Raw genomic sequence first — 24,712 nt, forward strand, 5'->3', positions numbered from 1 at the left:
CAGTTAAAATAATACTAATGTAGAGTAACTCAGATGGAATATTAAATAGGTTCTGCAAGAGCTGTGACTAACAAGAACAGAGCTGCTGCAACAGGCTTGAACAGACCAAAAAAGAATGGAGTGGTACCTTTCAAAGCCAACGTTTTCATAGAAGCCTAGAAGTATTCTTTTTGTTTACATTTTTAATAACATCCAATAACCAGTCTAATATTCAACTTTACAGAAACAATGATCCTGGCTCCACTCTTAGTAGCCATCAACATGCTAGACCAGTGATGTAATTCTTGTTTATGGTCAGCAATTTTTTTTCCCCAGTTTTTCTTTCAACTTTTTGTATTTTTTTTCTTCTCCTTTGTGCTCTCTGTAAAGATCATACAAGAGTCACAAGGTTCCCCTGTCAATACTAAGCTAAGAAAATAGTGTTAACATCTGTCTGTGCTGAGCAGTTACTGTTGATAGAACAGGAAGAATATCTTCTGCTTTACAAAGTTCCTTATTATGTTCTGTGTTTTCATTAGAAAATACTTTCTTCAGATGCTGAGAAAGCAATTGAGCCCTGTATTAGGCAGTAATTAAATTCTGGAAAAAGTTAATGAGAATTAAGCAGTTTAGGATTTTGGCTTGAGAATAAATGTGAAAAAAAAACAGCTCCCTGCATTTGACAAGTAAACGTATAGCTACTTTCTCTACATGCAGCTGGATGGTTCTCAGTTAATAGATAGGTTATGTTTGGACCAATGTGTTCTGCCATTAAAAGAGTAGTTGATGCAAGCACCTGAGATAGTATGTGTACACAGTAAATGTACAACACAGTGTTGACCTCCTAGTGCCTGTCATTTTCAAAGTTACTAGAACTGAAATGCAGTGGGGCACCTAAGGACACAGCTGCATTTGACCTCCATTGCCTTGAAGAAAAAGAAAAACCCAAACACTACACTCCACTTTATTTTTGGCAGCCCTACGAAGATGTGATTCCAGACAAATAGTTACAGTTTGTGCTTGCTAGGGGTGCTAACTTAAATGCCAGCTATTTATATTGCTGAGACTGACTTTAGACTGTGGTCTCATCCTGAGTTATAATTGTGAAACACAGATGTATTTAAATTTGCTTTGCAAAGGAGGGGAAAAAAATCCCTTATCATGGTATAGGTACAGTTTGATATCACTGAATTGCACAGTGATTTGTCCAATTGCCTACACTGAACCTTTAGGCTCTACTTGAAGTAACCGTTTGGTAGGTAAAGATAAAACATGGTTTATCTGAGTTTATATGCTTACTGTTACCAATTTTACCAATGAGGAATGTTTAGTTCAGGCATCAAACATGCAAAAGTGGTAGTTACTGTCATTGCCGCTTCCACTATAAAACTTGGGGGTTTTAAGTATTTTAGCTAAAACACATTAATAGTCATCACAGTAATTTCAAACACTGACTGCTTACTCACTTACTACCTAGTATTATTTATCGCTAGTGCTTTTTTTACCTAGCTCCGTCTCACATAACTTACTTCTTTCCTTTGCCTTTGCGTTTGGCACTCGGTAGTTTACAGTTAGGCTGTGAAGTTGTATAAGGCTGTGCCCGGGAGGTTTGTCGTCAAAAGTGCCATTATCTGACAGGAGATGTGTAAATACACTTAATTCAAAGATTTACTTGAGAATTTTTGTGGTTAGTAGAGATGGGACTGGAAGGAATGTTAAGTCACCTTGTTCCTTTTCTTTCTAGACAGATAGTGGTAATAACATCAACCTAAAGACACTTTATGCATTTCATCCATATTAAATACATCAGCATTTGCTTGCTTCTTAACGGGAATACAGATTTAAGAGCATTTCAGGTTGTTTTCAGACATAAGGTTGTTTTCCAAACACCAGGTGGCAGGTATGTCCAAAATATTCTCCAGTCTCAACAGCATTTTAATTACTAGGATTTTGGCAGATCTGTGGTATCTTTGGTTGATCTCATTTGCTTTGAGACTTGATCATCTGATCAGACAACTTGTATTTGTTTCTATAGAGATGACCAAATTATCTCTTGCATGTTATGAAACTGTTCAGCAGCCTTGTGAGTCATCAAATGTGCTGTGCCAGAAAGCAAAAAAAAGTGTGAATGTCTGTTTGCAATTTTTGTTCATTTGGCAAGGGAAGCAGCTTTCAAAATACAAATCTCTGAGGTTGTTTTTAGGGTTTTTTTGCCTTTTCAGGCTGAGATTGTGTGACAATATGAATGAACAAAACGTATTCTACTGGACTACATACTTTGCTTGCACTCAATTGCTTGCACTCCATTGCAGGTGCAAAATGGCAGGATTTTCCACAAGTAAAATTACTTCTTTAAACTTAATGTTAATAAGCTTCTTTGACTACTTACTGCTTAATGAATACTATGAATGAACCTTTGGCTTCCAAGTATGTCGAAACTTCTGATTTTCCTGAATACAGTAGGGAAGAACAGCTTAAGTGGAAGAAGAGAGAATTAGGATGGTAAAAAAGAATAGCAACAATGAGAAATCCTTGTTATATATGCATTGTGATATAGTTAGTTGGGATTTATTTTATCATCATTTATGATACATTTATCCTATTTCCGTTTTTAAATGTTTTAAGCTAGAACATGAAATCATGTAAGTTTCTAGTGAAACAGTCTTACCTATGCAAATAGCTCATATACATCCAAAATTAACATTTCGATTTTCTTCGGGAAAACCTCTGGAATGCCTAGTGATCAGGCCATAAAAAGAACTCATTAGCATTGGAATATGCAGTATTTGTCCTACTCCCTCCCTGATAATTACTATACTTTTTAAGGTGTTCATGTGTTAAACGAGTGGCTGGCACTTCTTATTCCTACAGTTGTGGAGAATTCTGTACTTTAGGACAGAAACAAATTTCATCTTATCTATTGGCTTCTGCTTTGCGAATACTTTCACCTGAAGTGATCAATAGCTTTTTTCTTCAATGTCTAATTCTGCAATGTCTGGCAAGTCTCACATTTTTTCACACTCTACAATTCAGCTTTATTTCAAACAGTGTATTTCATTTAACATCTGATTTAGAATGTTATTAAAATGCATGGTGGAACATGCTTCTAAGTTTCTCAGTGAAACATTCTGGTATCTTTATTCATAGGATCGAGAAACAAGATATGGCTAAGAAAGGTCGTCTTCACCTGCTGAATTGATCAGACAAAACTGCACTTCAGTTTAATGACTCCAAACAAAAGATTTGAAATAATTTCACAGTTAAATCATAGTTTCTAAGCTTGCATCTCTAAGCACTAGCACGCTGAGTAAATACAGGTATTAAGAGTTGGCAAAACCAACAAGGTTTATGCCTCTAGGCATGTAACAAGGGTGACAGCTTTTGGACTTCAAATTTGGAAGTGCTGCAGCACTCTGCTGTTCATGTGCTGAGTCTGTTGAATTTAGCAAGGCTGGCATGTGGCTCCTTTCTCCTAAAGGGAGAATTTTTACTAAAGCAAGAATTAATCCAGGTCATTTTTGTTTTAATCACAGTCCTAATCAGAGTGATAACTATGTCCCACCTAAACTCCATTCAGGTCCTAAGCCACCTGAACTCTGAGTAGGTAATATGGAGAACCTTGAAAAGTTAGGTTTGCAGGCTGGCAGTTAACTTTTGGTGTTATTTCCTGGTTTCTGTATGGAAGTCTCTCTAATAGTTAAAGCATTTACTCCGTAAACTAAATATTCCTGAGGAAGACTGAACCTGCATCTCACAGTTTTAGAAGTTCTTAACCATGAGGTCATGAGAGTACTCTCCATCGCTGCTATTCACAGTGAGCTGCAGACAGTCAGCTCTGCAAGACTTCTCTAGGACTGGACAGGGAACAGGCGAAGGAAAACCATAATCTCACTTGGTAATTAGGGTATTGGAGAAAACGAATTCAGTGCTTTTTTTTGAGCTGAATAAAGCCACCATCTCAGAAAAGGGTTAGATGCTTAGTAAATGAACATGTCTAAATTAGAAGGAATTAATTTCCCATTACCTTCAGAAGTTACACACCTTTTTAGTGTTTGTATAAGAAACTTATATATTGGATAAATCGGAAGTGATTTTTTTCCTACTTGCTACAGGTTAGGCACGTTTGCATAGTGAGGCAAGACACAGGATAGGCACTTAAACTAGACAGCCTGGACTCCGCCACCCTTCTACATTGTGTTTGGAAATGATTAAAGCATCTGCTGCTTTGCAAAGCTTTGTGGTTGCTCTGAATCTTCCTTTTTTAGTCCTTATCGGCAACAGCCAGGAACTGCAGTGTTACCCAAACACGGGCATTGCCCTGGATCATGACAGAACGTCATGGGCAATGTCACAGTGCAAAACTGATTTGGTACGCAGTCAACTGCCACGCGTGCTGCTCCTGTTGGGTAGTAGCTCATACTCCTTGAGTATCTCATCACTGATCAGTCTGCTAGTCCCGTTTCCTGCTAGATTCATTCTACAGTATTTAACAGTCATGAGTCTGCAATTTCAAATAGCTAATGCAGTCTGGCTGAATTTAAAATAAACTGTGTTTTGAGTTTTGCTTACTTTTTATTAATAAACAAGCAATGAGTCCTAGTCCTTGTGCGTCTGCTGAGGATAGAGAAGATACATTTCTAAGGCTGTGATTCTTCCTAGTGCGTTTTTTTTCCCCTCAAGGATAAAAGGCAGAAACAAAGTCATTACTGTAAAGATGATTAATTTAATTTGTATGAGTTTCAGTGTTCTTTTCTTGGAACAGGCTGACACAATATAGGTATTTTAAAATGGAAAAGCAGTAAAACTTTTCATGGTTTCATTATCTGAAAAGTGAATTTTAATTAAAGTTTGTTCATAGTCTAATCTGACCCCATATAATACTAAATGTTTACAAGTGCCTTGCCTCTGTATTTGGAGCTGGAAATGCTTAGTACTTCACTAAATAAACTTGATCTTCAATCGTTGTGAAGTCAGTGGGTTTAAATCAGACCTCTGGTGAATAAAGGTAATAAATCAGTAAATGAAGAAGTCACTTTTTCATAGTAGAAGGGCCACTTTAGTACTGTTTTATATTTCATGGTAGTTAGACTTTACAGCATTCCTTTACAAGTATTAAGCTAAAGCTTTTGGAAGTCTGATAGATACCTACGCATAAATTTAAACAAACAATTTTTTCAATTTGTCACCTAGCTGTATTTCAATTTGTATGCCCTCCCGTTGACTTTGTAGTAAAATTATTTTCTTATAGCATATTTTGTACATTTGCCCCAAAATTTGCCTTTTATAAGTTCCATCTCTCTCCTCAGTTCTATGCTACAGCTCCTTCACTGTTCAACAAGGAGCACTAAAGAGAAATGATCTTAAGACAAACGTGAAGTATAACTTGTTTTTGTTGCTGTTGCTAATTCCAGAGCTTTATCTGACACTGATGCTGTAGAGTGCTGACTTTAGAGTCTTACCTAAATCTAGAGATAGTTTGTGTGACAACTCTGAATACATTTTGTAATCATCTTACAGCTGTCCACATGCAAGCATGTTGAACTTGGTTAGTGGCCACTATACCCGTGTCACCTCTCCGTGGCCTTGTGTAAAAAATACCCCAAAAAACCAAAATCCTGTGGCTGAATCTCTATTGTAGTGTCCTTGACACAAAAAAAAAAATTGCTGATCTACAATATTTTAATAATAGTAACATTCTGGAAACTGCATCTAATGCTAAATCACTGATGCATTGTATCAGACACTTACTTATCATTAGAGCTTAGAATTTCTGCCTAATAAAAACCCACCACCAAATAAATTACTGGGGTGCATTCTGACCTCTTTACTGCTCCGTAGTCATATCTGTTTTTCGAGGACTGACTGTGGTTTACTCCACTTGGACTAGAACTGCATCCAAACTAAGACACTTCATAATTGTGAAGCAGAACTGGATTTGAAATAACATTCTCATGATCAAAGATTCTAAGAAGCTTTTGTAGTAATTGGAGAATAACAACTGTATAAAATGTGTTTGCTTCTCATATTTAAATTAAGCATAAAGATAAAATGCATGAGAGGCTTATTAAATGAACATACAGATACTGCATCTGATAAGATCAAAGCAATTGAGTGGGATTTTAATTTAGGCATTTGACTGACTTCGTCTAAAAAAAAATGTTTTTGAAGTAATGCTGGCCGTGTTCCATACTATCTGAGAGGTTCACTCAGTTGTGGATTGCTCCACTGGGCTATTCCCTCCACTGCTGAGATATTATTATTTATATTGTATCCTGAGAATACTGTACATGCAAAATGCACAGGCAGAGTTCCAAGCCTGAAGGCCTTCAATCTAAATGGGCAATATAGGATGGGTGTATGATAAATTGCACTTCTTTACTTCAACTGTAAGCAACATCTTACAGCTCTAAAATTATACCCTTCAACCACTTTGAACTGAAGAAGCATTCAGTACAGTTCTCATCCTGTGGCAACACAACTCAGTCTGACTATAGCGGATAAGTGAAGCGACTGCTGTATATGGGTTTCACCATCTTTAACAAAATAGGCTTTTTAAAAAATTAGTATTCCTGGAAGTCACTTGCATGAAAATTGTTCTTATGGTTTTAAAAAAGGAGAGATGGAAATAAGACTTGAGCCAAAATTCTCTGAAAGTCTCCCATTTGTATCAAAAAGGCTTTGATTTGGGGATTGGAGTGAGCATGCAGTTGTTTGTCTGGTACAGAACTAAGTAGCCTTGGGAAGAAAAACTAAGAACAAAACCTCTAAGCATCTTGCTTCATTACTTTAACAAAATAAGCCTGTACCCACCCACCAATTGTGACTGTAGAACAAAAATCCAAATACTTCAGGCTGCTTCATAGAGGTTTGCACTGACAAGTGGGTCATAAATAAGATCAGGATATGTAGCCTGCCCTGAGCTCTAACACAAATAGCAACTATTCCCCAGGCAACGCTACAGGCTTGGGGAAGAGTGGCTGGAAAGCTGCCCAGAGGAAAAGGACCTGGGGGTGCTGACTGACAGCCGGCTGAAAGTGAGCCAGCAGTGTGCCCAGGTGGCCAAGAAAGCCAACGGCATCCTGGCCTGCATCAGAAATAGTGTGGCCAGCAGGAGTAGGGAGGTGATCGTGCCCCTGTACTCGGCACTGGTGAGGCTGCACCTCGAATACTGTGTTCAGTTTTGGGCCCCTCACTACAAGAAGGACATGGAGGTGCTGGAGCATGTCCAGAGACGGGCAACGAAGCTGGTGAAGGGCCTGGAGCACAAGTCTTATGAGGAGCGGCTAAGGGAACTGGGACTGTTTAGTCTGGAGAAGAGGAGGCTGAGGGGAGACCTCATCGTGCTCTACAACTACCTGAAAGGAGGCTGTAGTGAGGTAGGTGTTGGTCTCTTCTGCCAAGTAACTAGCGATAGGACGAGAGGAAATGGCCTCAAGTTGCGCCAAGGGAGGTTTAGATTGGACATTAGGAGAAATTTCTTTACTGAAAGAGTGGTCAGGCCTTGGAACAGGCTGCCCAGGGAAGTGGTTGAGTCACCATCCCTGGAAGTATTTAAAAGACGTGTAGATGAGGCGCCTAGGGACATGGTTTAGTGGGCATGGTGGTGTTGGGTTGACAGTTGGACTCGATGATCTTAGGGGTCTTTTCCAACCTTAATGATTCTATGATTCTATTTGAACATCTCAGGAAAAGCCAAAGGTATGACAGAGAAAGAAGGAAAAAAACATCAAAGATCAACTATGGTCCACAGTTACCAGTTTGGTTCTTCTCTCGCAAAGAAGGTCTCCTCCGCGAGGGGGCTGAAGCTTTCTTAGCAGTGGAATGAACTTTCCCAAGAGTCGAAGACTCATAAACTTCAACTTTTCTCACTTCATCTCCACAATATATTTCTTTGGTGTTCTTTAATATCAACGCAAGCCTTTCTTTTAATGCCTCATTAAAGCAAAAACTGTTCTGTCATCTTTCTCTCCTCCTTCTAACAGGCAGTATGGAAAAACAAACATAATGGGACAAATATCTCTCTATAGTAGAGTTAGCTAGTCCCACCTGAGTCACACTGCTTTGGGAAAAATTCCATGAGCAGGACCTCCTTGGTCTCCATCCTTCAGACTCTTCCTCATACTTGCTTCTGGGTGAGAGAATATTGTTGGTATATATTTTGATTCTGTCCCTGATTTGGCTTAAAATATATGCTATTATACGTAATTGAAGGGAAATCTAATTATTTCTGCTTAAAATAATTATTGCTTAAAATGCCATTAAATTAACAAGTCTGCTTTTATTTCCCCTGTTTCAAGCAATTATGTAGTTTGCTTATACCAGCTTTATGTGTGAATTTAGGCAGTCTTAAAATTGAGAAATAATATGCTGGCTGCAAAATGAGGCACTGTAAAAGCAGCTTTCTATTCCATTACCAGTAATTCTGCTTTGCCATACTTCATCTGTTCTTCTTCTATGTGTCTTCTGAGGGAACATGCCCAAAGTTATCTCATAGACTTTTATGTTGGCTGTCTCAGCTCTAATTTTAAAAGTTATTTTTTCAAGGGTTGGAGTGGCTCCTCACCTTGGATGGTCCGTTACCCTCACTTAGTGGTTTCTGCCCACATGGTAAGAAGGTTCTTGCTGTCCTGAAGGAGCCCACTCCTTACATAGTGGGGAGAAATAAAAAAACCCTGGCATTTATGTTTTTCTTCTCTTAAAACATCAGGCTGTGATCAGTAGTTCAGCAGTGGCTTCATAAGCTGAGCCCTCCCCCAAGCAGGGGTGAGACCCTTCAACAGAAGAAAAGGTGATACCTTTCACAGTCCTCCGATTTTCATCTATCTGTATAAATCACAATGCTCAGTTATCCATTCACATCTAGCTGTGATTTTGGAGTATGTGGGACAAAGGCACATGAATGAAGGAGAGTGAAGCCTGCTGTACCAGTGTTCAGAACTGTTGATCTTGCATTTTCTCTGACCACTGCTTTCACTAACAAATTATGATTAAGAGGCAGGAAAGAGTAATCCTGCCAGTGTGAGCTTGGGTTCCCTCTGCGGATTTACTGCTGAGCAGGCAGAGTTGTTTTGGAAGACAGAAAGAGAGTGTGTTTCACTGTTTTTCAACATGACAATCTGACTTCTTCAGAGAAGCTTTTACTTCTTGCATGAAGTAATATATCCACCCCAGAGAAACTGCACAAGGTCACTGTGGGACCAATTTACTTCACTATTTACATCAAAGTTAATTTGAAGTAATTTATTTTATCTTTTCTACTCCAGATAGGAAAAACACTGGATGAAAACAAACACAATTATATCTGATTTTGCTAAGTCAGATCTATCACTGCTAGGGGAAAAAATCCAGGTTGCAACTTTAAATATTCCTTTAAATGTTCTTCCTGGGGACACCAAAAGGCAATTTTCTTGAAAAAGCCAGGGTATCTCTCTCATTGCACAGGACACAATAACTTGTGTGTTAGAGAAAGGAGTTTCAGAAAGGCAGATACATAACTCTGGTATGTAATGCAGATTAGAATTTGACATTAAAGACCATTTCCCAAAGACTATTCAGTCATTCTGCCAACCACAATGTCCCTTAGTTATGCAACTAACCAAGTAGAGCAGCGATTATCTGCCTATGCCAATGCAGGTCTTTCCACCACTGCTAACTATACATTTTTGTGAAGGTACCTGCTGCCCCTATAGGCACCGTGTTCCTTCAGAGTCATTTTAACAATCTCTGAGCATGAAAAAAAAAATTATTTAAATGTAGTCCTGGAACATGGAATGATTAATCCATCCATTCATGAAAAGCATCAAAAAGATACTTTGGAGGTTTTATAAAAATAATATGACTTATTCTGTAAGTTATTCTGTAAGTAATTCTGTAAGGTGATGGCAAAATACATACCAGTAACAGCTGTTCTAGTAAAAGTTTACATCAATTTGCCAGTTTTGTTTTCTCACTGTCTCAGATCCTATATATTGCCATCCTATAGCCAGACTTTCTGTTACTGCAATGCTTTTCCTGACTGGAAACTGTAACAGGACATATTCTTGTAAGGATGCAGGCCCAAGGAAAAAATGGTGTTATTTTTAACATTTTCTCTCGAGTAGTCACCATTCATAACTTACAACATACACTGTGAAAAGGCTGAGAAAACCATTGATTGATTTAAATCTGCCTTAATTTTTTACCAAAGGCAAAACCTGCACACACTGGTGCTTAATCATACTTTGCATCATGTACAAGCATGCACTTTTCCATACAAATTCCATAAGGTGTTTAATCTGCTATTGCAAAAATACTTATTTGCATACAATCACACCCTGCTGTGGTTTTAAATGTTTTCTGAGAATACATTTTGAGCCTATTATCTTAACCTCACTGCCTTTCTACCCACATATAGACTAGCAGACATGCAAACCCTTTAATTTTTATTCAGGCCTGACTGCAATTAAGTTGAAGTGCATTTGTTCTTTAAAACTATAGGACTCAGCTTATTCCGTAAGTATTGTTGGTGAATACGCTGTCGTTAAGCTGCTGAGCTCTAGCAGAGTCTGCATCTTACAAATAAAAGTTCTTATTACAGGAGAAAAGTGATGGGCAGTTTTGGGTATTTTTGTCGTCTGAATTGTTTGTTCATGCCATGCATGCCAGCTGTTGAACAGAAGCAGTCAGTCACAAACAGCACTATCTTCTCTTTCAAAAGTCTTAAGCCAAATACCAAGAAGCACTGACCCTAGTTAGAGAAATCAAGGTGAAGAACATCTTTTTACCAGCTTTCTTGTTGGAGATAGGTTTGATCCAGATGCAGAGAATATGCACTTACACAATCACATCGTGTGACATGGCAGTATGCTAGGTATACGCTTCCCCATCATTCAGTATCTGACAAACTAATTACATATCATTTGTTTAAAGAAGACATAGGAAGTAAAAAACAAAAACTGTAAGTGTGGACAACAGTACCAGTTACTGACTTCTGCTGTAGCTGCACCCTGACAAACAACTCCTCTTCTTGACGTAATTTTAGAAAGTATTTTAGTGACTACTGTCAAGCCAGTAGAAAGTATTTTAGTGACTACTGTCAAACCATAGCTGGCTCTTGCTTTCTTGATGGCAAATCCAAAGTGTCTTGTCCCCGCTATGTTCTTGCACTGAGTTTTAATATACATTAGTTAACCCAGACCAAATATATTCTACTTTTTTCAATTAATATACCATATGGAAAAATGTATAGTTAGGGCACAAGCACATGGTAAGAACCTATCGTAAGAAGACAGAACCACGTAGGTTGCAATGGGCCTCAGGAGGCCACCTAGGACCACCTACTGCTCAAAGCAAGGCCAGTTAGAGCCAATTGCTCAGGACCGTTTCTAGTCAAGCTTTGAGTATCTCCAAGGAAGGAGGTCGCACAACCTCTCTGGGCAACTTGTTCCAATATATTTGACCACCTTCATTACAAAAATAAATAAATAAATAAACAAACAAACAAACAAATAAATAAATCTCTGTAGCTAAGCAGAATTTCAATATGTGTCCATTCCCTCTGAGCCTATCACTGTGCACCTCTGAGAAGAATCTGGCTTGGTCTTCCATGCAGGCAGCAGCAGTAAGATCTTCCCTTAGCCGCCTCCTTAAGGCTGAACAGTATCAGTTCTCTCAGTCTTCTACAATACACTATTTTCCAGTCCCCTGACCATCTTGGAGTCTCTCTTGTGCACTAGCTGCAAAACGGCCATACTTTATTACATTACACAGGTATGGCTAACTCGCTTCTGATCTTAATGACCAGGACTAAACAGTCAGGAAGAGAGTACAAAGAACAGGTCAGGTATAGCACAATCCTTCTTGATACATATTCAGTTTTCAGTAAATCATTGGTTAGGGAAAACCTGAACCAAAGGCCACTGGATTCCATTCCATTTACTAGCTGCCAATGCACTGCTTCCCTTTAGAGTTTAGTCCCTTTTTGAAAGTAATAATAGTTTTAGCTTCCACATTTCTGGATGCAGTAAGCTCCATACTTTAGTTCTGCAGCATCTGAAAAAAAGACTACCTTTTGATTGTTTTAAACCTGCTGTCCATTATTTCCCCTGTGTGCCCACTTACTAGAAAAAGTGAATGTGAGCTCCCTACCTTCTCTCCACAAGCCACCATTTTATACAATTCAGTCATCTTCCCTCAGTCACCCAGGCATTGTCACTTTTGTCTTTTTCAAACTGAAAAGCCCAAGTGTTGGTAGTCATGTTTTAAACAGAAACCGTTCTCTATATTTTATTATTCTTTTCTATCTTTACTTTCTTTCTGACCTGGGAAACCAGAGCTTCATACTGTTCTCTAGATGTGGCCATACCTCTCATCTATACAAAGATGTCACAATGTTTTCTGTTCCATTCTGTCTTCCTTTTCTAATAATTCCTGGTATTTTTGACTTCGAGTTGGAAATGAAGTTTCCAAAGAATTACCTACAGAGACTCTAAGAACTCCTTCTTCAGCAATAACAGCGTAAGCAGAATTTACCACTAGGCAAATATAATAAGGATTGGTTTTGCCTGTATGCATTACTTTACATTTATTGAGACTGAATTTCAGCTTCTAGTTTAACACCCATGCTGCTCAGCAGAATGAGATCCTTTTGCAACTCCTTGCTGTCAGCTTCATACTCCACTACTGTAAAGGATTTTGCATCAGCAGCAAACTGTGCTGCTTCCTTACTCACTCTCTTTCCAAGACCATTTCTGAATATGCTAACTAGTGCAGGTCCCAACATGAATCCCTGTGGGAGTCCAATCGTAACTCTCCCACAGTGTAAAAAATTACTATTTATTGCTACCTCATTAACCCTTCTCCTTCAGCTAGTTACTAATTCACAAGACAGCCTTCTTTTCTAACCTATGACAGCCAATGTTCTTTAGCAGCACTGGTGAGGGACTGTGCCAAAAGCTCTTTCGAAATCACTACAATGAATGTATCACCCTGGTTTATCAGTTTGTTGATTTCATCAAAGAACTTCGTAATTATTACAAAGCTGCTCTATCCACAAAAACGCATGTTGATTTTTCCATAGTCTGATGTATTTGTCTGTATGCTGAAGCCTCACCCCAGCTCTGTGTCACTTGCTTGTGTGACCTGGGACCACTGTGTCACTTGCTTGTGTGACCTCAGTTACTACACCCGTAAGAGGACTCAGATGCTGAAAATGAACACTTATGATCCTTAAATCCAAAACGACTGTCTTCAAAATTCTCATCCAGATGCTTTCCAGCTATGGAGGTGCTTACATTCCATAAATTCTTATTTCAGTGAGGTTCCCAAAACATCTCTGACCACTTTAGCATATACTTCCCAGCAAGCTAATTCTACTTCTGAAGGTCCAGCCCAGACAGTCACAACTAAACTATTTTTAGTTTAGGCTAGCATTAAGGAAGCTGTAATAACTATATGATGGTTATGGCACACCCCGAGTGAGGGAAAATACTGATTTATATGTTCATAGACAGAGAATGAAACCAAACCCAGGTCCCCCACAAGCAGAGTTTCGGGGCTTCTAATCACTGAACTATAGGAAAAGGACAGGATGGTTTCTCCTACCCCTTAAATGTTCACGTCCTGTATGAAGGGGCCCCCTTAGGCATCTTACATGAAAGAGTTTACTGACCAAGTAGAGCAACCAGCTCCTTCCAACTCAGTTAGTTTTGAGGATGTTGAGAGACACACTTTTGTGTACGTTTTGCAGCCGTACTTGCCTGCCTGCTCTGCCTCTGCATTGAAACACCCATGTAGCTGTGTTGGCAAAATGTTGCCAAAACCCACTATTTGTCAGTGTCCTGGTTAAGAACTTGCAGCATGGATCTAACTTAACATTCCCGAATTAGCACCATATTGGCTGAGGCAAATGCGCATAGTCCATCTGCCAATTTTCCAATAGCAGTCGTAATACCTGCTTGTGGGACACAACAGACACAAGCCCAGCATCTTACAAGATTCTTTACTAAGCTCCAGTCATTGTGATTTTAGTCACATAAATGTCATTGGTCTTTCACAGTGAAAAGTTTAGTCAGCTTCTTGTTCAGAGTGGATCCCACATGATCCCATTCCTCCACACGCTTCCGCCACATACTATATAGGAAATCTGGATAGAGAACTAGTCGCGATTGATTTCACCCAGCAGCAAGGTTCTTCAATGTTAACTGCCACAAATCCGAGCACTGCAGTACCAAGACCCTCTGTAGACCTAATTCACACTCCCTTGTAAGCAAAATGAAACGATATTTCTTCTCTTGTAAAGAAAACAGAAATAATTCCACTAATCCTAATGAAGTATCAACTCACACAATGACAAATGCCCTAAAGAATACCTAAGTAGTTATTCACTGAATGAATAAATAAATAAGGCAAAGGGCACTTGCTGCACACAGAGATTTAAAATAACCAGCTGTGAGAGGCATCTATTCTGTGTCCTGAATGAGGAAAGGGCAAAATAGAAAAATGGTGTATGATACGCCACTTAATTCTATCCTACTTTGTGCCCACAAGGGAGTCAAAATTGCAGTTGCACAAGTTGCCTAATTTTCAAAAGTCTGACATTGTGACAATGCTCTTTGAACACTGTTTTGTACATAGTCAAGTGTGCACAGTTCTGAGGCCCTGAAACTCTGAAATACAAAGGGGTGAAGTAAGGACATAGCAGCAATCTTCACTTGGAATACCCTTGCTTTTGTCAACTGAAGTCAGATCTTCAATGTTATTGCAACACACTGTTGCTTTTTTGCATTTAATTAGATTTACATCCTACTTGGTTATCACAGGCTAGTTGGAAACAGACGTGTGTACATTCTACAGTCAACACATTGACGCTCCTCCTGGGAAACAGCCAGCAAGAAGTTACAGGAACTGCGTGTGGCAGCCTTTGTTAGGGGAATGAAAACAGTTCAATTTGGTTAAGCAGCACATTCATTTGTGAGAAGAACTGAATTTGCATATATACTTGGGAGGCCCAAAAGGCAGCTTCACTTGCAATGATGTTTTTCAGGCTTTCAATATTCAAATGGTAAGGGACCAAATATCTAGTATCTCGAGGAGTAAAATACATAGTATCTCAGACAGCAAGCTCCGCCTAAAATGAGGTCAGAGAAAATACCTAAGTTTAAAATTATGTTTTTGCAGCTCATTGTATTATCTTTAAAAGTCTACCAACCAACTGCCACGGTGAGAAGTATCCTGTCCTTTACAGTACACTACTTAGAGCTCATGGATCCTTTAACCATGTCAGTGGTATATTTATACAAGAACAAGACATCCGACGAAAAACAAATTACAACACAAACAGCCATCTGAGGAATTCCTGAATGACCAGGTCTGCTCCACTTTTCCCTGGGTATCACAGGAATAAGAGCAGAAGGTTTGTCATATTCCAGCAGTCATTTCAGGAAAAGTTTCACTATGTGAATTAAAATGTCCAGCTGCAAGACGCTTTTATTTACTATTGGATTGAAATTTCTTTTTTTCATTTTTACCTGAAATGTTGACAACTTAACTAATGATGACAGCATTCAATGAAGTAGTGAACTACTGGTTTAAATTATTGGCTCAATCTTGTACTTCCTTCTGGGGAAAAAAAAAAAAAGACTATTAACTTCACCAAGGCAGTGTTCTTTCTTAAAAAGTGCGGGATCAGGCCATAAGTGGATGCTGTATAGCCCTTACTGTATGCAAGGGCTTTGTTCGATTGTGAAAACAAAAACTTCTTGATTTATATACAAAGGGTCATTCTACTTAGCATGCCACACACAAGGGGAGGCAGAATGTGACGTGACTGGCGTTACTCTGTTCAGCTAGCACACTAAGTCCAACTCTCTCTCTTTGTAAATCTGTTTTCCAGCTCCTAAAATGTTATTATAGACTGAATGTGTGGGTTTTTTTAAAAAGAAGTTTTTGTTACAGTGTCAAATGGATTTTGGAAAAGGGGGGGCCAGAATAAAATTACACTCTAGGTAGCCTCTTACAGCAGAGAAAGAGAGTGAGCTTCTGTACCACATTTCAACCAGAAACATGCTTTCGCTGCTGAGTCATAAACCCCAAAAGATGGTGTTTATAATAGAGCCCTCACCTATAGCTGGGTTAGATGGTGCTTATAGCAAATTCAAAGGCCTTCTTTATTACAAAACAAAGTGACTGCAAAGTTCTATGATTTGTCATGAGGCTATTGCTATGGTTTTATTTTTAAGAGAAACTGTTTACTCTCCTATGTTTACTTCAAGAGTAGAATTTATAGTTGAAACATTAAGGATCTGAATCAGTATCCATCTCCAAAAATACATTTCAGGCTTCATGGTGGGGTATACACATCTCATACTGATCAGAAAAGACGTCTCTGATGAGAAGACAAACTATACGTGAAATGGGATAGGTTCCAAAGTTCTTGGGAAGAATAAATATAACTCCTTCACTTCATGCCCTTAAGAAGTTTGATGCCATGAATCTCTGAATAACATATGAAAGGGAACCGCAGAAACACAATTGAGAATTTGGCATTCTACTCCCCAAGAGTCTCCTCTTTGTCAGGCCCAGGCATTAAGAAAGAATACAAGATAAATAAGGGAGCACTTTCTTAATCAGATAAATCTGCTGTTAAAATGTAGGTGAATGGGCTACTCTCTCGCTTACAGAATTGAATACTGCCTAAATCAACGTAGGTCACAGGCAAAAGCACTTGACCTGCAGAGTCCAAATTTCATGATAAAACCCACCACAAATTGTTGGTACCATCTTGTAATAATCCAGGAACTGCAACAAGAGGGGTCTATGAACTGATACTGAAATACATTAGGACAGTGAAATGAGAACTTCTGGAAATACAAGCTACGGAATATCTGAGGCAGTTCACTTTTATTTCCTCTTCAAGAAAAGACTAAGAATCTTTTCAAAACATTTATATGACCTTCTAATTTTTAAATAAAAAGGAGGTGTTAGCCTGAAAATTTTCATTTGGGGTGAAAGTTTCATTATTAATAAAGGAGTAAATTCTAAATAGTACTAAAATTTAACACCTTTAAGTGAACATTTAATTGGGTAAACCAGTTATGAATCAGAGAACGATGAAATGTATGATTACTTTTGTTGCCTCAGAAAAGCCATGCATTTAGCACACCCAGTAGCCACCGTATAAGACTATATAAGAAATGCCCAAGCAAACAAATTGAAATGTTCAGCTACTAAAATAATAATTTTACAAATTTTAGCTATGGGCTAACCACTTATGGAAAAGCTTTAAAGGTGGCCATAGCATCTAATTTTTAAAAAGCTATAGTGAAAACAACAGAGGAGGTGTCTGACTTCAAAGCTAATCTAAAGAAAGATTAGGAAGATCTAACAGAACTGAAGATGCCATCAAAGGATTTAAAGCAATGTAAGTTCATAATTTGCAGAAGTCTGCAAGCAGCTATGCAATCTTCAAAAGACTAGCAATCTGTACAACATCTGCATGGAGCTGCAATGATCGCAGTTTGGGATGACAAAAATGATTGTAGATACAACCAGCAAGCAGTATGACATGGATCCAAAAGATCTACGAAGTGAGAAAGCGAAGGAACAACGTTAGAAATTCCCAGCAGGAATGAGACACAGCAAGGTCTTAAGAAGCCAGAAAACCACAGATATATAACGGCCACGGAGCACAGCAAAGTTCCAGTATCTAGGTACACGATTGGTCTGTCAGTAAATGTGGGTGATCTGGGTAAGATAACAGTCAGGGAAATGGTGAAGATGACCAATTTGACAGGTGAACAAAACCAGCACTTCACCTTTGATGAAGACATTGAACTTGACTGTGGAAGAGACACTATGCTAACCAGATTTAATACAAATCCTGACATACAGTTTAAATGCAGCCATTCACATGAGCTGGTGAAGGCATGGTGAGAGCCAGAGGGAGTAGGAAAAGAAACAAATGACCCAGCAGAAGAGACGTGTGGAGACTTTATTCCTTGCTCATCCAGATGCCGCTGAGAAAGCCTATGGAAAAATTGCAATGTACAAATACTTAGCTGGATGTGGACTCACAGATCGAGATCAACAACTGAAGCCAAGGAGACTTTAAGGCAAGTCTGCATAACAGAGGACCTGAAGGTCACAAGAAATCCTGTAGATGTTTGTCTTAAGAGCAGCTCATTGCTTTGTAGCCCACTTATACATTACATTGATGGGATATGAGCATATACAGTATGTTAGATGACAGTTTGCTACGTGACTTCACATATTACATGACTCAGCCGTAGGAAAAACCCATTCCCTCTGCTTTATCCATCCAGCTCTCTGAGTACTGACTCACACGCACAGAAGCCAACAGCTGCAATGGGACAAACGTTAAACCACAGTTGTGTTCCCTCTCCCCCTTTCCTTCTAGATATTATCACCTTTCTAGCACGTACATCTGAAGAAAATCTCTGCATGGACTTCAGCTTCTCCAGCTCTCATACAACCTACAGATTAAATGAATATGGGGTTAGTGGAGTACTGTCATCCATCTGCTTCTGCTACAAAGCAGTAACTGTCAAAGGAAGGGAGGAAAGGTGAGCAACTGTCAGAGCAAGATTCTCCATTCTCCCTGCCAAAGGCTTTAGATAACTGAAACACAGCCAAAACATGAGTTGCACAACCCCTGAGAAAGATACATAGACAGATCAGTTCTGTGAAGTAATTAGGTGCTAAGCATTGTTTGGTGGAGAGGTCAGAAGTTAGAGCAAGGCCAAAGAGCTAGATAACAAGAAGGAAACCTGTAGCACAATCTGAGACAAAGCTGAGAGTTTTGTTCAGGCTGCTGGCTTCTCTAACTGCAAGCGATGTGTTTGATTTGTGTGTGGGCTGGGACATTAATTACACATTCAAGATTAATTGTAGATTACAAGTTCCTCTGGCCCAAGACCTGTCACACGTATTGGTCTGCAAACAGGCAGCAGACAAGATGATGTATGGGTAGCGGCAGCAAGAACAAATGCAAGGTGTTTTTTTGCACTGGCTAACAGGAGTGTTAAGTGTTTCCACAAAACTGCACAAGATGTAGCTGTGGCACCTTCTCTCATTCTTCTTGTTTCCCACACTTCTTTTTGCAGTATCTTTGTTTTTAACGCTGCCTACCTTTGCTTTCAGTTGCATGTAGCGTACTTTCTGAAAACAGAGCGACTTCAATGGCTGTAGATGAATTACCACAGCAGTGTCTAAAATAACGCTGTGACATCGTGTACAACACAACTGACGGAGGCTGCCTCGCAAGAAATTTAAGACAAACCAAGACACACCAAACCGACTGAGCCAATCCTTTCCAAAACTGTGTGCGCAATTACAGCTTTAATTATTTTTTTTTTTTTTTACCTGAGAAACCAGTAAGACCCGCTTCGTGGCCGCCTCCCTCACAGCCGGCCCCTGCACTGTTCTGAGGCGCGCTCTCCACTGCCTGCCGCTTCCCGGGAGAAGCCCTGCCGGCTCCCCCGCCGGGCGGGTGACGGCCCGGGGCCGGTGACAGGGCCGCCGCCGCCGTCCCCCCCCGTACCGTTCAACGGCCCCCGCGCCGCCCGCGCGCGCCCCCAACGGCTCCCCGCGGCGCGCGAGCATCCCCGTGTACCGCCCGCTACCCCGCCCCCTGGCCGCTGCCCCCGGAAAGCGTTCGTGCCGTGCCCCGGAAGTTGTCGCGGGCAGAGTCCGGCCCAGAGCGAGGCCCTGTTGCTGCCGCTATCGGGAGGCGCAGCCGTTACCCGCGGCGCGACGCGGGGCCGCCGTCTCGCCCGTCACAGGCGGCCCGGCCGGCCCGGCCGGCTCGGCGCGGCGGCCAGCGCGGGGCTCATGGCGGAGGTGGGTGCTGGTCCTCCCCCCGCCCCTGGCTCCTTCTCGTGGGGGTGCCCAGCCGGCTCCGCTGGGGCTGGGAGGGGGCGGCAGCGGAGGCTCCCGGGCCCGGGCCCGGGCCCGGCTCGCCCGTGGGCGGGAGCAGCCCCGTGTCTCGCCTCCTCCCGTGGGAGCCGGGCTGGGACGTGCCCTGCGGTAGGACCTGCCCTCCTTCCCCGTCCGAGGTGTGGGTCCGGGGTGCGGGGACTCGCTGTGGGGGTGGAGGGAGCTGGCTGGCGGCTGGGCCCCCCCGGGGCGGGGAGCGCCCGGGGCACGGGGGCGGGGGGGCTGCGGCCGGGGGCTGTTGGTGGGCGGGGAAGGCCGTGGGGGCATCACCGCCTTGCTGTGGGGCTGGGGCGGGAGGGAGCGGGGGTGGATGAGCCGAGTGGGAGTTTAAAAACAAAAGACGAGCCGTTAAAGTTGTGCTGGTGGTTGGTTTGGTGGAGGCAGGTCTGGCGCGGGGTGTGGATCCCGGCTGCCTGACCGCCGGCCTGTTCGGTGCGTGGTGTGTCTGGGAGCTCAGTCTCGTCTTGTGTGACCTGTCAAGCGCTTGCACCTTCCCCTAGGTCAGCTGCTTCTGTCACATGCCTCTCAAGACAAGCGCGTTTTCTGCTCCACGTCGCCGAGCGAGTCCAGGGGCTTTCGAGGTACGAGCCCTGAGACTAATTGAGAGCCCTGTCGGGTCAGTGGGTTAGGGTCAGCAGGCAGAGCCCCCCCGAGGGGAAGGGGATCCTCCAGGCTTTTCAAAGTGGTGCTGGGTGTATGAATGAAAGTGATACCTAGCTTACTTGCTCGTCGTTTTAAACTCCCCTTTCTCTGACATATCCCTGTATGTGAATGTAGTAAGAATAGATCTGAAGAATCACAAAGGTCAAAAGGTGTCTCAGTACTCGTTTGACTCGGTTCTCCATCTAAACTTGGTTTTCTGGAAGATGAAAGCACATTTTCTCATCTTCCCGGTGACTGCATCTTTTTCAGTGTTAATGCATAAGAAGTGATAATCATGATTAGAAATCAGTAGGAATGTTGTTGGACTGTGAATTGAAAAGAATACTATTATTGCAATGAATACATACTGTAGAAATCAGGGTTGATTTTAGTAAGTGTTGAAAAAGTTGCCAACTGTTGTTTGATATTAATATTATTTTGGAAAAGTTTTTTATTTGTGACGTTTTTGAAAGTCTTTGAATTTTTTTTTAGCTTTTTTTTTACTTGAAGTGCTAGTGACAAAGTGACATTTAGTGTAATGAACAAAAAAAGTTTTCTGAATAAGTATTTTTTATCTTTCTTTAATGGTGTTAATGTTAGCAGTAATTCTATATTATGAATCTGTCATTAAATCTGCTCTGCTAGCTCTAAAACGTATTTGTATTTAGGGGAATGAACACCTAATTTTTTTAAGATTTATTGCTGTGTTAAAAGTGATTCGGTATTAAGACACATGGGTTCAGATCCAATAAGCATCCTGTTTTCATGTTAAAGTCAGCAGAACTGTCAGTGAAGTTCATTGTCTGTTTTCCTCGGTTAGCAACTGCATTTGAAAAGCACACCTGTCTATGCCTGCTTAAAAAGAAACCCGTGTCAGTATAAATCACCAGTTCAAGTCCAAAAACTGTTAACTCCATTCCAAATGGAAAGTGATAAAGAACGTTATTCCTTGACTGAGATTCCCTGAGTTTATTTGCCTCTGTGTCAAGAATGCTTTGAAAATGCTTGTTGAAACAACACACCAGCAGTTGTATGTATATCTGGTTAAACGGCTTTCCAGGGTTTTGCTCGCTTTCCAATTCAGTGTCTTGTCTTAAATGTTGACGGTGAGTTGTAGTCAAAATAAACTGCTCTCATTTCTATGTAATTCTTACAGGTAGAGTAGTTTGAAACACTTTTTTATCATACAAGAAACATCTGTTAAAGAGAAGAAAGGTTGTCTTAAAATGTTGCAGTGGGCAGCTGGTAGTTTGTGGAAGAATCTATCTTTGTAAGAAAAGGAAAGTTTCATAAACTGGAAAAATACATTATATGGGACTGGGGAAGACTGGTTTGCAGATACATGAATCTGATTCTGCACTTCATTTATACAGTTCTTGAACTGTAATGTTGCTGTGTGTTGTCTTTTGAATTGATATGATTATTTCTTTGTTAACTGGATGAACATAAACAAATATATTTACTTGCCATGGAAATAATTCAGTACTAAATCTAATGATCCAGTAATAAATTCTGTTGTTTGGACGTTAGCAAGATTATTTCTAACAGTCTGTCTGTACTCCTACTTATGATACTTTACTGTTCAAAAATTAGCTTGAAAGTAGCTATATCCATGTTCATTAGGGGTCTGATTCTGAACTCATTGAAATGAATTTTGTTGACTTCTGTGACCATTGGGTCTTTTAGTTTAAACAAAACAACTTTTTGAACAGTGGATGAGATTCCCGCCTGAGCAGAGAGGTTTATAAGATCACTTTAATCACCCGAACCATTGTTTAAATTCCGTGGAAATACTAAACTACAGTTAAGATAATACTTAACGTGACTGCATTGGTTTTATTACCTGTATGTTCCTCCTGTGCAAACATCCAAGGTGATTTAATCAGTGATATTTAAAAGAATATCTGGTGAAAGTATCATTAAGCTAGAGTAACTAATGCTTTATCTTCATTTTATTAAACACGAAGAGTGAAACTGGTTAATGTAGTGAACTGGCCTCACTTCCTGCTGCTTGAGCTCAAGTAGACTATGGCTGCTTAGGTTTCTGAAAAAAAATGGGACAAAGTTTAATCTTAGGAACAAATTAATTAAAAATAATCATGTTCAGCTGCTCTGGCAAGTTTAAATTTAAAATGTGGCAGTGTACGAGTGTGTTTCCACAGCGTCTTAAGCTGATCAAAATTGGACCTTCTGCCTTCCCAGCCTTCTTCCTCCTCTTTCTTCGTTGTGTCGGTAAGGATTGCACCAGGAGCTGGTTCAGGAAGCAGAACTGGCTGAAAACTAGCAACCTTTTTTTTTTTTTTTTTTTTTTTTTTTGGTATAGTTAGTTTTTAATTGACTCCGCACCCTGAACCGACTCACCCTGCAGTTGCGTACCTGTCAGTGGCTGCGTGAGCGAAGAGGTGGGATCCGAGAGAGGGAGGGGAAGAGTGGCACTGCGAAGGCCTGAAGGTGCGAGACTGATGTTACGGGACTCCAGCCTGCGACCTAGTGCTTTGCATAGGCGTACAGCTGGCATGGACCAGCTCCACCATTGAAAAACATGGTCCTGTTTGTTTCCACCCCGCTCTGCTGCTTCCTCCTTTGTGCAGGCAAATACTTGTATGGTTATGTGGTGAACTGGGTTGAGGTTTGAACTAACTTCGGGGAGGGGCAGGGAGGGGAGGGTTAGGTTTAAGCTGGATCAGTTTGCTGCACAAACATTTGTGCTGGCGCAAAGATGGGGGTGGAAGCAAGCAGTAAGGGGAGCAGGGTGTGTCTGTTTCTTTTGGTGACAGTGACACGTTATGCCAGTTTAAAGTATATTCGATACTGGCCTAATTCGGTGAGGTTAAGCTCGTATGGCATTGAGGGTTTGAATACATTGTTCAGTTACGGTTTATAGGCATATTTTTACATCTAGGACCCCTTATTCATGGCAATGTGTCTCTGATTTTATGATGTACTTTGAAGGGATTTTGAGGGAAGAATCTGGCCTTTTGTATAGTAACTCCATTTTTTAGTATTTTTATTTGGTACCTATTGTTTCATTTAGCAGGACTTAACAGGAAAAATATGCTGTTCATCCATCAAATTCTTGAAACAATGAATTTATTCAGCGTATATATTACGTTTTTAAATTTAAAAGACTAAAAGCAGAAAAGATAGTGATCAGAGTCCACTAAGAAAACTGCAAGATATTTTGCAGTAGTAAGTAGATTAAAAAGCCCAAACGAACAAACCTATGAAAATTATGAGGCTGACCTAAGACATACAACTTCAGACAGTTTCCTAGGAGGCAGTATGTAACTTTTCTTCTTAAGTAACTCTTTAATGGTTACTGGTGGTCAAAATCTGTCTTAAGGCTTTCAGGCTATCACAGAAGTTGTACTTAATGTTTCAGGATATGGATAGGCATTGATTTCCCCCCGCCTCCCCCCAAACATCTGTGAAAATTGTAGACACTGTGTCCCCAGCCATTTGTCTCTACTGCTCTGCCATAGATTGCCATACTTAATGATCCTTTCCACCAAAGAAGCTGTATGCAGTGTTACGTGCTTTAGGCAGTTAAATGGACAGTATTAGCTCAATCTGCCTTCAGTGGTCAGTTAACCTTGATTAATTTTTCCATAAGTGATTAGTGTGCTCTTACACGATTTACTCCCTTGCAAGTCTGTATGGATGGTAACCTCTTTTTGCTGGGTGGCAATGAATAACTGTGGGCAGTAGCTACTGCTGGAAGAGGTGACCTATCTGCAGCTTTTCAGTGACGTTTTCTGAAACAAATGTAATGGGTTTTATTTTTGTCTGTTACTGAATAACATTGTTTTTTATCAAAGCTATTTGAGGAGCTGTTGGCCAAAAACTGCTGTCCAGAGATGTGTAATTTCATGCAGTGTATGCAGATGATATTTCAGTTGTGTATAAATTGTAGAACAGCAGTCCTAATATAACAGACTGAATTTTCCACTCTTAGGCATCATTTTTTCTTGTTGGCCCTTCTGTGTAATCAGTGTTAGATGTAAACACTCTTTTTGAACTTGAACTGGTGATAAACTGGTGTATGGTGTTTTCTCATATAAATATGTATGCATATAAGAGAGTGTGTGTGTTTATATGTCATGTATTCTCCAAGTATAATGTACTTTTCAAAGTTTCCTCTTCACTGCTTCTGGCAAGG

General features: G+C 40.5%; 1 protein-coding gene across 8 annotated transcripts in view; it reads left to right on the forward strand.

The window, feature by feature from the left end:
• The first annotated feature begins 19,651 nt into the window (after nt 1-19,651).
• Nucleotides 19,652-24,712, forward strand: part of FRS2 (fibroblast growth factor receptor substrate 2) — a 62,270-nt gene continuing 57,209 nt past the window's right edge. For 2 of the 8 annotated variants that reach the window (XM_075149627.1, XM_075149609.1), the window contains exon 1: nt 20,410-20,492. The gene's annotated coding sequence lies outside the window, so the exon portion shown is untranslated. Of the gene's footprint in view, nt 19,816-20,409; nt 20,493-24,712 lie in introns of those variants that run through there. The other 6 variants (XM_075149659.1, XM_075149697.1, XM_075149667.1 and 3 more) reach the window with 6 other exon arrangements.

This window comes from Calonectris borealis, chromosome 1 (genome assembly GCF_964195595.1).
Source record: "Calonectris borealis chromosome 1, bCalBor7.hap1.2, whole genome shotgun sequence".
NCBI classification, from domain to species: Eukaryota; Metazoa; Chordata; class Aves; order Procellariiformes; family Procellariidae; genus Calonectris; species Calonectris borealis.